The 16,133-nt window shown below is 43.7% G+C and overlaps 1 protein-coding gene across 6 annotated transcripts in view; it reads left to right on the forward strand.

The window, feature by feature from the left end:
• The window catches only part of ZBBX (zinc finger B-box domain containing), a 346,983-nt gene that overhangs the window by 27,294 nt on the left and 303,556 nt on the right, over positions 1–16,133 (forward strand). For 5 of the 6 annotated variants that reach the window (XM_073578937.1, XM_073578941.1, XM_073578940.1 and 2 more), the window contains exon 2: positions 5,595–5,755. The exons of the other annotated variant lie outside the window; for it this stretch is intronic. The gene's annotated coding sequence lies outside the window, so the exon portion shown is untranslated. The remainder of the gene's footprint in view (positions 1–5,594; positions 5,756–16,133) is intronic. 6 annotated transcript variants of the gene reach the window in all.

Below are 16,133 nucleotides of genomic sequence, written 5' to 3' on the forward strand. Positions count from 1 at the left end.
TCCTCATCTTCGGTTCACCCTCCTGAGCCGACCCCTGGTCCTGGCTGCCGTGGCGCTTGAAGTTCCCGAGTCTGTTCCCTAACGGTCCCTGTATAGGGGTCGGTCCACTTGGTGTGCTCGCTCGGGGAGGGCTCGGCGTCACGGCCCAGTGGGTCCACTCTCGCCACCTGCGTCCGCAGCGTAACATAGTACCAATAAAAACTACAGCTCACAGCATAAAAAAGTCCTTAAACGTGTGTGTGTGTGTGTGTGTGTGTGTGTGTGTATGTGTGTATATATATACACACACACACACACACACACACACACACACACACACACACACACACACACACACACACACGTGCTTCTCACAAAATTAGAATATCAAAAAGTCAATTTATTTCATTTCTTCAATACAAAAAGTGAAACTCATATATAGAGTCATTACAAACAGAGTGATCTATTTCAAGTGTTTATTTCTGTTAATGTTGATGATTATGGCTCACAGACAATGAAAAGCCAAAAGTCATTATCTCAGTAAATTAGAATACTTTATAACACCAGGTTGAAAAATGATTTTAAAATCTGAAATGTTGGCCTACTGAAATGTATGTTCAGTAAATGCACTCTATACTTGGTCGGGGCTCTTTTGGCATCAGTTACTGCATCAGTGCGGCGTGGCATGGAGGTGATCAGCCTGTGGCACTGCTGAGGTGTTATGGAAGCCCAGGTTGCTTTGATAGCAGCCTTCAGCTCATCTGCATTGTTAGGTCTGGTGTCTCTCCTCTTCCTCTTGACAATACCCCATAGATTCTCTATGTGGTTAAGTTCAGGCAAGTTTGTTGGCCAATCAAGCACAGTGATACTGTTGTTTTGTAAACCAGGTATTGGTACTTTTGGCAGTGTGGACAGGTGCCAAGTCTTGCTGGAGAATGAAATTTCCATCTCCAAAAAGCTTGCCGGCAGAGGGAAGCATGAATTGCTTTAAAATCTTTAAAATTTCCTGAATACACAGTGGACCTACACCAGCAGATGACATGGCTCTCCAAACCATTACTGATTGTGGAAACTTCACACTAGACCTCAAGCAGCAGGTAGTACACACACAGGTAGTACACAGACACACACACACACACACGCAGGTAGTACACACACGCGCACACACAGGTAGTACACAGACACACACACAGGTAGTACACAGACACACACACACAGAAATGCCACACACGTAGGTTATACTCACACTTGCAGGCGTCTTTGCTGGCAGGCTGTTGGTGCTGGCACTGGCAGGCCTCTCGGCCCTGGCTCGGTGGTTGCAGGCCTCTTGGTCCTGACTTGCTGTTGGCAGGTGCTGGCCTCTGGATGCTGGCAGATGCTTGCTGGCTGTCAGGCTGTGTCTGGTATCTTCTCTCTTCCGTCTTGATGCTGGTACTGCATGTCTGGGCCCAATTAGCCCACCTTATATAGTTTTTGGACTGTCTGGAAAAGTATCTTTTTTTTCTGGGCATACTCAGTGCGAAAAAGCGGATTCCGCTGGCGGATCCGCCGCCCATAGTCGGCCATTCTATCGAATGGCGGACGATGGCGCATCCGCCGTGATCCGCCATTTTGACACAGACAAAAAACGTTACAAAGTCTGTCCACCTCTGACAGAATCTGCCAGAAATCTGGCGGATACGCCAAATAGCGGACGTAACGGACGACCATCCGCCAAAATCCGCCACTAATGTAATTCAATGGGGAAAAAACATCGGATCCGCCATTTTCAAAATTTGGCGGATTTTGAATGGTGTCGAAAAACTGAAGTGTGAAACAGGCCTAAGGGACCTTTTTAAATGCTTAGGAAGCCTTTGCAGGTGTTTTTTGTTAATTATTCTAATTTACTGAGATAATGACTTTGGGTTTTCATTATAATCATCAACATTAAAAGAAATAAACACGTGAAATAGATCACTCTGTAATTACTCTCTATATAATATATGAGTTTCACTTTCTGTATTGAAGAGCTGAAATAAATTAACTTTTTGATGATATTCTAATTTTGTGAGACGCACCTGTATTTACTCAGATAAGGGGCATAATCCTGAGATGCGTCCCGGAGATTAATGATCTGCCATATCTCCATACAATCACAGTGATCTGACAGATGCTAATCTCATTTGACTGGGCGCTTACTAAAGCACAAATTCTTTCTTCATTTCCCATATATGATTTAAAAAAACGTAAGGTCATCTTAATACAAATTCTGACTCTTAAGCAACTGTTCAAGACCGATGACCTTCAGAAATCGGGCTAATGCCAAGATCTTCAAAATTTGATTACATTTGGCGTTCATGAATTATGTATACTTCCTTTAGCAACAAATACATTGGCATTTGGAATCCATTGCGTACAACAGATTACAACTACAATGTTATTTGCTTTATCAGTTCAGGGATTCTGACACTCATTTGTGGTGCACGGGGGATTTAGGCTTTCTTGGGACTAGTTAAAAACTGAATAGGTTTTTGTTTAGCGGATTTAAATTCCAGGTATGGAAACAAACTGATTCCACTATCCCATCCTACTTTGAACAAAAAACTTATATCTCATGGGAATCAGAAAGTAGAGTGAACATAGAAATCCCCTTAAAACCAGGTTTATTCAAAATGTATTAAAAAAACACAACTTTCTCAGTGAATCATTGTCAAATGCCACAAATGAAAAAAGACCTGTTCTGGGATGCTGCACAGCCCTATATTAAGGCTTTCTGATACCTTCCTAGCCGTGGAGGATGGCACCCTAAAAGTATGAATCTGGCGCCCCCACTCAACGAGGACTGTCCCTCACTCCCCTACCAGTCCCTAATATGACAGGAGGGAAAACAATGACCAGATAGTGCAGAGATGAATGTTCAAAATGCCCTAAGCTAGTGCAGGACCCCAGACAAATATTACACACATATTAAAGACTATGATACATCCACATCATGATGTCTTATGACCAACTATTATGCCAAACCGTAAATAATAAAGATCATTCCCCCTTCAGGGGTATAGATTAGATCTAATATAATAAAAGTGGTCACTTATCATATGCGGATGAGCCCCGACGCGTTTCTCCGCCTACAGCGGTTCATCAGGAGGAATGATCGATATTTCTGATGTCCATAGCTGATACCAAGATGATGCTTGATGGTACCAGAGGTCATAAATGAGTGGATTTAAATAACCACCATGATTAGCAGCCACAGATAGGCCCCACCCACTATCCGGTGGTCAAATCACGTAAGAGAAGGCAACTATAGCAGCCCCAATATGTCCAGATATCGTTGACAAACTGATACAACTACATACCCTCAGCGCCGGCATGTGTTCACCACGTCACTTCCACCGTCCATGATGTAAGGCGGGCGGGAAAGACCAGCGTGTACTCCACAGTGGAGCGCATCCAAAATGGCACCGGAACTTCCGGTATCGGCAATAATAACCTGATCCAGCTACATACCCTCAGCGCCGGCCTGTTCTCACTACGTCACTCCCACCACCCATGATGTGAGGCGGGCAGGAAAAACCAGCGTGCGCTACACAATGGAGCGCATCCAAGATGGTGCCGGACCTTCCGGTGTCAGCAATAATAATCCCGCCTCTGGCGTTACCATGGGGAAACAGGACGCTCATTCATGAGCACAGCGCATGGTCTTCCAATCTAAAGACGTCATATCCGCTCTCCAGCGTTGCCATAGAGAATGAAAAGCGGCTCAAAAATCCCAGACCCCCCGCTCATTCATAGCGGAACACAATACAAGGATCTTAGCATAGATTAACCTCATGGCACATAATTTTTAACCCTATGTCTCACATAAAAATCATTTTCTGGAAGAAATCAACATTATTGGGGACAAAGAAATCTTAGAATAAATATCTAATAGAGGTAGTCATGTGATAAATAGATATTGCTTAAACAATGCAGCATATGCCTTACAAGCATACTCCAATATGCCATAAAGATAGAAACCCCCATCAATCAAATTCTTGGGGAACATTAGCCAAATCAGGACAATTTTTATATAAAACAGGTATATGACATGCATTCATTCATCCCATCAGGGGAGAGGGACTGCAACCTAAAGATCCACTCACGCTCCCGTCTCAAGATAATATTATCTAAGTCGCCTCCCCTCGTTCTAGGTTTAATTAATTCAATCATAGTGAAGGAGATGTCGCTCACACAGCTCTGATGTACCGTATTCATGTGTCTCGCGACCGGGGTATCTCTCTTATTCTTAATATGCCCCAAATGCTCCCCCACCCTCACCCTCAATTCTCTTGTGGTCTTACCCACATAGTCCATGGGACAAGTGCATGTAGCTTTATAAACCAAACCTGTTGATCTACAGTTTCCAAAGTCTCTAATGCAGAAGGATCTACCACTATGTGAACTATTAAAGGTTTTACATTGCAACATATTCTTACATCTGGAGCAATTTCCACATTTAAAGAAACCCAGGGGCTTCCTATCCAATCATGTACCCATCCCCCTTGGTCTTTGATAAAGACTGTGGACAAGCCTGTCACCCACGGATCTCCTCTTCCTATAGGGGATACTCGGTTTTGGTGCAACAAGACCCCTCAGATTGGGATCAGCCAATAGAATGCCCCAATGTTTTTTAGGAACATGGTAGACCCTATCCGCCTGACCATCGTAGGTACCAATGAGCCTAACCATGTTCTCATTAGCAACATTCAAGGCCCCTTTCTTCTGAAGTAGAGAAAGTCTGTCCGCTATTAATGCTTCATGCTGTGGTCTAGTCAGCATCCGTGGGGGGTATCCTCTCATCCTGAATCTATTAAACAGGTCCTTTGATTGCCTCCTAAAGGTACTCAGCTCAGAACAGTTCCTCCGGATCCTAAGGAACTGCCCCTTGGGTATTCCCTTTCTCAATGGTTCTGGATGATGGTTTGTCCATCTTAATAGATTATTTGTTGCAGTTGGCTTCCTGTATGTACAGGTACTAATGCCCCATCAGCTTTCTTGGAAATGGTCAAGTCAAGAAAATTAAAGCTGTTCGTATGACATTCAGATGTAAATTTCAGTCCCACCGGATTAACATTGATGCATTCGGTGAAGCCGCAAAATTCAGTCTCTGGGCCAGACCAAAATATCATGGATGGGATCGCTGGGACATCGTTAGACAGCCCCTCCAGCGATCAGGACCAGCGAGCAAGCTGGTTTCTAATGTAAACATCGGGTATCCAGGAGCCACGGCTCTTGGATACCCGACGTTTACATTAGAAACCAGCGTCCAGCGTCGCTGATCGCTGTTCTCTCGCTGCCACACGCAGCGATGCGTGCTGGCCAGCAGGAGACCAGTGATCAAAAAATGGCCCAGGCCGATCGAGCACAATCAGCGATACCCGGCAGGGGGGCCAGTCGCTGATCCCCGTCACACACGGCGAGATCGCTGTGGCGTCACAAAATCAGCGATCTCTCTAGCGAGATCGCTGTGTGTGACGGGGCCTTAAGAAGAGGTAGCAGAGAGATGGTGCTGTTGCTTTTTAATCAATGTTTTATCTTACTTCATTGTTAGATTTACTGCTACACTGCTCAGTACTGCTCTACTGTCCTTCAAGGTGCTGCAGAACTTCTACATCTAAACTGAAGAACAGGAATCCATGTCCGTGTGTGCCGTTCATGAAGGGAGGGCATCATACCTAGTATTTTCCCAGCAGCTCAGAGACAACTGAAAATTGGAGAGAAAATCCACAAAGAAAAAAACTGGTGAAAATTCAGGGTAGGTGATATAATGGCCAGAATTAGCTTTATTCCTATTGTAAAAAGTTACCTTAAATGACTGGCTTCTCTAAATGGCTTTTCCTAAAATCCCAGGCTGTTGATATACAGTTCAAACCAGATTTGTACATACACTATATAAAAAGACACATATGCATGTTTTTCTTAATATCTGAAATGATAACAGAATAAACCTTTCCCGCTTTAGGTCAATTAGGATTACCATAATTATTAATATTGCCAAATGCCAGAATAGCAAGTAAGAGAGAATGTTTTAAGCAGTGGCGTAACTACAAAGTTATGTGCCCCGTGCGAACTTTCAAATGGCCCTCCCCACGCCAAAATATTTTCCACCCAAATCCACATCCTACCCCATGATCCTGCCCCATCTCTCTCCACATTCTGCCCCATCTCTCTCCACATTCTGCCCCATCTGACTCCCATTCTGCCTCATCTGACTCCACATTCTGCCCCTTCTGACTCCACATTCTGCCCCATCTGCCCTTTCCCTCCACCTCATCATGTGCAGTCCCATCAGGGGCGGACCTACCGCCCGCGCAGACCGTTCATTGAACCGGGGCCCCGGGGGAGAGGGGGGCCCCTCCAGCCTCCTGCACCACATGGCTAATTATTCAGTTTTCAAATTAGCCATGTGGAGCGCAGGAGGAGAGGAGAGCAGCGCCAAAGCGTCGGAGGACCTGTGGTGATGTCATCGTCATGTGATCAGGGGGCGGAGCTGATCACAGGCCTTCACCATTGATCAGCTTTGCCCCCTGATCACATGAAGATGACATCACCACAGGTCCTGTAGCTGAGCTCACACAGGAGCTGCATCTTCCAGCAGGAGGGCGGCCAGGTAAGAATTTTTTTTAAATTATTTTTTATTTAAGTATTATGTTTCCCCGTAGGATGGAGACACATGGACCATGTGTCTCCATCCTGCCAGGGCAGATTGGAGACGGGGGCAGGATTGGAGACATTGGGGTCAGGATGGAGATGGGGGCAGGATTGGAGATATTGGGGGCAGGATGGAGATGGGGCAGGATGGAGATGGGGCAGGATGGAGACATTGGGGGCAGGATGGAGACATTGGGGGTAGGATTGGGGGCAGGGTGGAGACGGGGCAGGATTGGAGATACAGGGGGCAGGATGGCAGACACAAGGGGCATGATTGGAGACAGGGGAGCAGGACTGGAGACACAGGGGGCAGGACTGCAGACACGGGGGGCCGGATTGCAGGTACAGGGGGCATGATTGGAGACAAAGGGGGGCAGGATGAAAGACACAAGGGGCATGATTGGAAACAGGGCAAAATGGACACGGGGCAGGATTGGAGACACAGGGGGCAGGATTGGAGACAGATGGGGCAGGATTGGAGACAGATGGGGCAGGATCATGGGGCAGGATGGATACGATGGAGACAGATGGGGAGATCATATGGGGCACAATGGATACTCATGAGGGTGGGATGGGAGAACATATGGCTGAAGCCAGGAATGAGATACACGGGGGCCAGGATGGGGGATATTATTACCATAGGGGCTAATTAAAGCATATTTTTACTGCAGTGATGTATTTATTTTATTTTTTAATTATACTGTTGTAAATTAGGGGCAATCCTGTTACTGTGTAGAGTGATACTATGTTGCCTTTTTTCCTTCATGTGGTGTAGTGTAGAAGTTGGGAAAAAATAAGTAATGTGTTCTGCAAGTGGAGCTCTAGATAACTGTTATTTCCTGTAGAGACGAGCCCTAGCTGGAAGAAGTGATGGCGATCTGTGCTGGATGAAAGATGAAAAGCAAGGATGAAGGACTACCTAGAGACGTCACTGGTGAGTTAGTGTGTTACCTATAAACTGACACTATACACTGTATACTATATACAGAGGTCCTGTGTATAATGTCACCAGTGATCACTGTATTACCTGTACGTTATATATACAGAGCTCCTGTGTATAATGTCATTAATCACTGTATTACCAGTACACAAACACTGGATAGTAAGTACAGATCCCCTGCGTATAATGGCACTTATGGCGATAGTATTGTTTTTTTTTTATTACTGATCAGTATTGTAGTATTCAGTCACTATATGGTGGTAATATGTGGTGTGGACATGGTGTTGTGGTATTTGTCCCTTGTATGTGCTATTATTTGGTCACTTTGTGGTGCTAATATGTGGTCTGGTCAAGGTGCAGTGGTATTTGTTCCTTGTATGTGATATTATTCGGTCACTGTGGTAGTAATATATAGTCTGGTCCTGGTGTGGCGGTATTTGTTCCTTGTATGTGATATTAATTATAGGTCACTATGTGGTGGTAATATTGTGTCTGGTCATGATGCGGTGGTATTTGTCCATTGTATGTGATATTAATGGTCATTTTAAAAATTGAAAGATAAATACAAATGTACCTAAATTGTATTGCATATTTTAACAAATATTTCATAGGTTACAGTAGAGTAGAGCTCGGCCAAAAGTGTCTACAGTGTTGTGATGGAGGCTTAGAAAATATTTTGGTGAAAAAAAAAAATCTGACGGCTTTATGTGTGAACTGGTGATGGGAACTGTTAATGTGTGATTGGTGAGAAGTAACATAGTAAGATAGTAACATAGTTATTAAGGTTGAAGGGAGACTTTAAGTCCATCTAGTTCAACCCATATCCTATCCTAACTTGCCCTAACATGTTGATCCAGAGGAAGGCAAAAAAACCCCATGTGGCAACAAGTAAGCTTTACATTGGGGAAAAAAATTCCTTCCTGACTCCACATACGGCAATCAGACTTGCTCCCTGGATCAACGCAATATTAAGGAAACTAGTGTATATACCCTGTAATATTATACTTTTCAAGAAAGGCATCCAGTCCCTTCTTAAATTTTAGTAGGGAATCACTCATTACAACATCATATGGCAGAGAGTTCCATAGTCTCACTGCTCTTACAGTAAAGAATCCGCGTCTGTGAGTATGCTTAAACCTTCTTTCCTCCAGACGTAGAGGATGCCCCCTTGTCCCCGTCAAAGGTCTAAGAGTAAAAAGATCATTAGAAAGCTCTTGGTATTGTCCCCGCATATATTTATACATTGTAATAAGATCACCCCTAAGCCTTCGATTCTCCAAACTAAATAACCCCAAATGTAATAACCTGTCTTGGTATTGCAGACCCCCTAGTTCCCTAATAACCTTGGTCGCTCTTCTCTGCACCCGCTCCAGTTCAGCTATGTCTTTCTTATACACCGGAGACCAGAACTGTACACAGTATTCTAAGTGTGGTCGCACTAGTGACTTATATAGAGGTAAAATTATGTTCTCCTCATGAGCATCTATGCCTCTTTTAATGCATCCCATTATTTTATTTGCCTTTGCAGCAGCTGCCTGACACTGGCCGCTAAATGTGAGTTTGTCGTCCACCCATACAGCCAGGTCTTTTTCAGTGACTGTTTTGCCCAGTGTTTTACAATTAAGCACATAATTATACATCTTGTTCGTTCTACCCAAGTGCATGACCTTACATTTATCACCATTAAAGCTCATTTGCCATTTATCAGCCCAAGCTTCTAGTTTACATAAATCCTCCTGTAATATAAAATTGTCCTCCTCTGTATTGATTACCCTGCAGAGTTTAGTGTCATCTGCAAATATTGAAATTCTACTCTCTATGCCCCCTACAAGGTCATTAATAAATATGTTAAAAAGAAGCGGGCCAGAAACTGACCCCTGTGGTACCCCACTGCTAACCGTGACCCAGTCTGAGTGTGCTCCATTAATAACCACCCTTTGTTTCCTATCCCTGAGCCAGCTCTTAACCCACCTACACATATTTTCCCCTATCCCCATTGTTCTCATTTTATGTATCAACCTTTTGTGTGGCACAGTATCAAAAGCTTTTGAAAAGTCCATGTACACCACGTCCACTGCATTCCCTTGGTCCAGTCCGGAACTTACCTCTTCATAAAAGCTTATCAGATTAGTCTGACAGGAATGGTCCCTTGTAAACCCATGTTGATATTGGGTCATGAGGTTATTCTTCTCCAGATACTCAAGTATAGTATCTCTTAGAAAACCCTCCAGGATTTTACCCACAGTTGAGGTTAAACTTACTGGCCTATAATTTCCAAGTTCAGTTTTTGTCCCCTTTTTGAATATTGGCACCACATTTGCTATATGCCAGTCCTGTGGTACAGACCCTGTTATTATGGAATCTTTAAAGATTAAAAATAATGGTCTATCTATGACTGTGCTTAATTCCTGCAGTACTCGGGGGTGTATCCCATCCGGGCCCGTGGATGTGTCAATTTTAGTGATTTTTAGATGCCGCCGTACTTCCTGCTGGGTTAAGCAGGTGACATTTAACAGAGAAATTTTATCCCTGATCATGTTATCCGTCATGGGATTTTCTTGTGTAAACACTGTTGAAAAAAAGTCATTTAGCATATTGGCTTTTTCCTCATCCTCATCCACCATTTCACCCAGACTATTTTTAAGGGGGCCAACACTATCATTTTTTAGTTTCTTACTATTTATGTAGTTAAAGAATATTTTGGGATTATTTTTACTTTCTCTGGCAATGAGTCTCTCTGTCTCAATCTTTGCTGTCTTGATTTGCTTTTTGCAGAATTTATTTAATCTTCTGTATTTAGTTAATGCCTCATCACTACCTATTTGCTTTAATTCGCTAAATGCTTTATTTTTGTCCCTTATTGTGCCCCTTACAGCTCTATTTAGCCATAGTGGTTTCTTCCTATTTCTCGCATGTTTATCACCATACGGTATATATTGTGCACAGGTCCTATTCAGGATGCTAATAAACGTCTCCCATTTTCTTTGTGTATTTTTATGTCTCAGGATATCGTCCCAGTTAATTCCACCAAGATCATCTCTCATCCGTTGGAAATTTGCTTTCCTGAAGTTTAGTGTCCTTGTAACCTCTCTACTACATATCTTATTAAAGGATACATGAAAACTTATTAATTTGTGATCACTGTTACCCAAGTGACCCCCAACCCTTATATTTGATATGCGGTCTGGCCTGTTGGTTAATATTAGGTCCAGCAGTGCCCCCCCTCTTGTTGGGTCCTGAACCAGTTGTGAAAGGTAATTGTCTCTCATAGTAGTCAAAAACCTATTACCTTTGCTGGAACTGCAGGTTTCTTTTCCCCAATGTATTTCAGGGTAGTTGAAGTCCCCCATAATAATGACTTCTCCTTGAGTCGCAGCTTCATCTATTTGCTTTATGAGGATATTCTCTGTTGCTTCCATTATTTTTGGAGACTTATAACAAACCCCTATCAGTAATTTATTATTTTTCCCCCCTCCCCTTATCTCTACCCACAGATTCATTAGATTCATATATATTATCACGAAGGATGGGTTTTAAGGATGATTTTACATATAAACACATGCCTCCCCCTCGCTTATTTGTTCGGTCATTTCTGAACAGACTATAGCCCTGTAAATTAACCGCCCAGTCGTGGCTCTCGTCCAGCCATGTCTCAGATATCCCCACCATGTCATAATTATGTTCCGACAACATAGTGGAGTTTTCCAAGAGAGGGCGGTGGGACTGTGGACAGTTTGAAGGGTGGAGGCGGGGCTGGGGTGGAGCCTGGGCGGAGTCTTACGGGGGGCACCGAAAATTTTCCCAGTATGGGGCCCCGAAATTCCTAGTGGCAGCCCTGCCCATATGCTGCAGCAGTTCAGGAATGTGCGGAGTGCGGACACTGGACAGTGTGGAATGGATGGATCCTCTTGGTCTGGCCTGCCCTGCCTGCTCCAGGTAAGATTACTACCAGAGCTGAGCAGGACTGAGGGACTGGGACCGAGGCACAGGCATGATTTTGGGGGGCTCCTGGGGTGGGGGAGAACTGAACATGGCAGGCATGATTTTGGGGGGCTCTGTCCTGGGGGAGAACCGAAACATGAAGGCCTGGCTGCTCATGAATGGGGGGCCCCTGGCCTGGGGAGAAGGGAAGCATGGCCTTGGCTGCTCATGAATGGGGGAGCCCCTGGGGAGAAGCATGGCTGCTCATGAATGGGGGGCCCCTGGAGAGAAGCATGACTGCTCATGAATGGGGGGGCCCCTTGGGGAGATGCTTGGCTGCTCATGAATGGGACCGCTAATGGGGGGGGGAGAAGAAACATGAATCAGGCGGCACACATAGGGGGGGAAGCAGCATAAACTGGGGGGGTCACATGGGGAGAAGCAGCATAAACTGGGGGGGCCACATAGGGCGAGAAGCACTATGCCAAAAGTAGACCACATATGGGGAGAGGATTATGAAACAAAGGTAATATATATAGGCACCCCCGTTTCCCTATCTATATGTTCACATAACTTTGTTGCCCTATGAAGGACGGGGGAGGGCCCGAAAAATTTCTTGCACAGGGCCCACTACAGTCTGTGTCCGCCCCTGAGTCCCATACAATGCTGCACGTTCAAAACACTGAGGAGCCACAGTCACATGGAGCAGGAGCCTCCACAGAAATGGCTCTGATCTCACCCCACACTCTCCTGTCACAGATTTACCACAAGCACCAAAATAAAAACTACACCAAACCCTCCTGTAATCTCACCGAAACGGCAGGAACCAGAAATTTGCTGCTAGCTGATACCAGAGAACATGAGCTGCACACAACCAGGATGGAGCTGCTGTTCTGAGAGCTGAAGGACCTGTGGTGATGTCATCTTCATGTGATCAGGAGGCGGACCTGATAAATGGTGAAGGACCTATGATAATGATGACATCACCACAGGTCCTTCAGCTCTTCCTTAGTTCAGGTGTCGGCTGCTGTGCTGATGTGTGCGCCTGGCAGGTCAGGTGCAGTGCAGGTCTGTCTGTTGCCGTGCGGGAGGAATCTCCTACACAGCAACAGATTTTAACTTTCTGCTGGTGTCGGCGTGCCTCTGACCTGCCGGGCCCCTGACTCCCCCCGGGCTCGGTCGCAGTGGCAACTGCTTCGACCGTGGTAGTTACACTCCTGGTTTTAAGGCACTTTTATTACTTAATGCAAAGTCAAAAAGTTTACATGCACTTCATTAGTATTTGGTACCATTGCCCTTCAACTGAATGACTTGGGTTAAACATTTGGGATATAATTCCATAAGCTTCTCACAGTAGTTGGTCGAATTTTGGGCCCATTCCTCCTGATAAAACTGGTGTAACTGATCTAGGTTTGTAGGTCGAATTGGTCACACCTGGCTTTTCAGCTTTGTCAGTAAATTTTCAATTTACATTGACTTTGTTATTGTTAAACCACTTTGTTACCGCTTCGAGTCATTGTCCATTTGGAAGACCCATTTTCTCCCAAGTGTTAACTTCCTGGCTGATGTCTTGAGATGTTGCTTCAGTATTGCCACATAATCTTCTTTTCTCATGATGCTGTCTATTTTGTGAAGTGCAGCAGTCCCTCCTACAGCAAAACAACCCCACAACATGATGCTGCCACCCCCGTGTTTCACAGTTGGGATGGTGTTCTTAGGCTTTCAAACTTCTCCCTTTTTCCTGCAAACATAACGATGGTTATTATGCCCAAAACATTCAATTTTAGTTTTGTCAGACCACAGGACATGTCTCCAAAAATTAAGGCCTTTGTTCCTCTGTTCATTTGCAAACATTAATCTGGCTTTTTATGTTTCTTTTGGAGTAATGACTTCTTCCTGGCAGAGTGACCTTTCAGCTCATGTTGATACAGTATTCGTTTCACTGTGGATATTGACACCAGCTTCTTCCATCATCTTCACAAGGTCTTTTGCTTTTGTCCTTGTGTTGATATGTACATGTCGGACCATACCATGTTCATCTCTGGGACACAGAACCCGTCTCCTTCCTGAGCGGTATGATGGCTGGACATTCCAATCTTGTTTATACTTGTGTATAATTGTCTGTACAAATGAACGAGGCATCTTCAGGTATCTTGTACCCAAGGATGAGCCAGACTTGTGTAAGTCCACAATTCTCTTCCTGATATCTTGGCTGATTTCTTTAGACTTTCCTATGATGCTACACAAAGAAGCAGTGTGTTTCAGGTGTGCATTAAAATACAGCCACATCTGTGTCTAATTATCTCAGGTGTTGACAAAAACCTGAAGCTTCCAAACACATGAAATCATCATATGGGCAGTCAGGAATTGTTTAAAGGCATAGTAATCTTAGTGTATGTAAACTTTTGACTTTGCAGTAATTAATAAAAATTTCTTAAGCATACTGTCCCTCTGGCATTTGGCAAATATTAATAATTATGGTAATCCTAACTGACTTAGAGTGGGAAAGGTTTATTCTGATTTCATGTCAGATATTGAGAAAAATAGGCAGATGTGTCTTTTTATATAGTGTATGTAAACTTCTGGTTTCAACTGTGGCTCCAGGATACAATTCTGCAGATATGTAACTTTCAAACTGATTATCAAGATGCTTACATAGGTTTAAACGAATAGTAAAGATATAAAATCATCTTCAATAACTACATTTAGTCCTCACGTTGGAATGGTCGTGTAATTCCCAATTGCCTGAGTGCATTAGCCCTCCAGCTGGAGCTTTTAGTAACTTTTTCCCTTTTCTCTGCCTGGGTATATTTGACGTTTTGCGCCTTTGGCAGTCAGGACCGTTTTCACACTTTTGAAATGTGCAAATAAAATCTAAATAAAAAATTGATGATAAACCTGTAGCTGTATATTTTCTTTTAGTAGACACCTGGCATATTGTCAAAATGTCACTCGAGAATCTATATAGATAGTCACCTTTAGGAAACTTTGTGTCATATTGAGGTTTTTTTAAAAAAAAAACCTGATATTAATGGCTTAAAGTGTGACCCAAACAGAAAATTAGATACACCCCTTCTTAAAAGTTTAAAACGTGCATACATAACACTTAATCTTATTTTATATATAAATCCATATCAGAATGGGAAAGACCAAAATTCTGGTTAATGCTGGAAAATTCGAATCCGGCAGCACTTTATATAGTAATAACGTTGGCACGATTTTATGCATCTCTGTGGTTCTAAGGCTAGTTTCACGCTAGCGTTCTTGGGCGCAGCGCAGGGCCGCTGCTTAGCTCCACCCCTGGCCATGCCCCCTCCGGTCAGCTCCTCCTAGGATTGCACGACGCTGCATGTGATCAGCGTACCGTATATTTAGCGTTGGGTACGCTGACCTGCGCTGGTCATGCGCTGGTCTGATTTTGCTGGCGCTGCGCCCTTTTGGAGCTGTGCCCAGAGCACAAAAATGCAACACAGCGCGTTTTTGTGTGCTGGGCGCAGCGCCAAAAGGGCGCAGCGCCAGCAAAATCAGACCAGTGCATGACCAGCGCAGGTCAGCGTACCCAACGTTAATATACGGTACACTGATCGCATGCAGCGTCATGCGATCCTAGGAGGAGCTGACCGGAGGGAGCGCGGCTGGGGGCGGAGCTAAGTGACGGCCCTGCGCTGCGCCCGAGAACGCTAGTGTGAAACTAGCCTAAGTCTGTTTTTTTTTCCGTGACGCATTGTCCCTAATGTTAATATTAAATTAACACTATGTTTAAAAGTACATGAAATATGGACAATAAAGAGCAACGTGGGGAAGTCCCAATAATATTAGAGGACGCAAGAACACAAAATAGAGTATATGAACCCCAAACTAAATGCAAACAGTGTAGAGGCTCGTTTAGCTGAAAATTACATTTTCTTGTGACGATCAAAATGTAATTGTGATGAGGGATGGGGACACAAAAAGCGTGACAGCACAATAGGAATATAAATGTTACAGGTAGTAAAGAATTTTTCGCAAAAGTCTCGCAAATGGCTGTAGCTAGTGACGATACACAGACAAAAGAATCCATTAATATGATCTCAAAATAGTAATCTATGCTGGGCCACTAGATGGGACCCAAATGCAAGAAAATTATAATGGCCACTAGGTGGCACCAAAAGTATGTAGAAATTGACAGCCCATCGAGGAAGGGGGGGGGGATTTTTTGTGTTACCTGTGTTTTTTTTTTTTTTTTTTTGTCCTCATCCTTTGACTTGCAACTATTTCTTTTAATGTAACTACTGCCTATTCACAATTACTTTTTGTTCTTCACAATAAGATTTAATTTACCTTGAAATTGGCCTCTACACTGTTTTTGAATGTAATTTGCGGTTCATACACTCCATTTTTGCTCTCACGTCCTTTAATAGTAAATTCAGTACACTATGCTTTAAATTCATAAAAAAAAAAAAAACTTGGAAATTTTCCAAAAATTTGAAAAAATGTTCACTTTTCAAACTTTTGAACTGTCTGCTTTAGCAGAGATGCAGTCATAAAGCACACAATAGTTATTTATTACCATGTCTTATATATTACTATACATTGGACTAGTTTGTTATTCATACATTTATTTTTTTTTGTGGAGGGGGGA

The sequence above is a fragment of the Dendrobates tinctorius genome, unplaced genomic scaffold, assembly GCF_039654945.1.
Source record: "Dendrobates tinctorius isolate UK_male_01 unplaced genomic scaffold, ASM3965494v1 ptg000060l, whole genome shotgun sequence".
Lineage (NCBI taxonomy): Eukaryota > Metazoa > Chordata > Amphibia > Anura > Dendrobatidae > Dendrobates > Dendrobates tinctorius.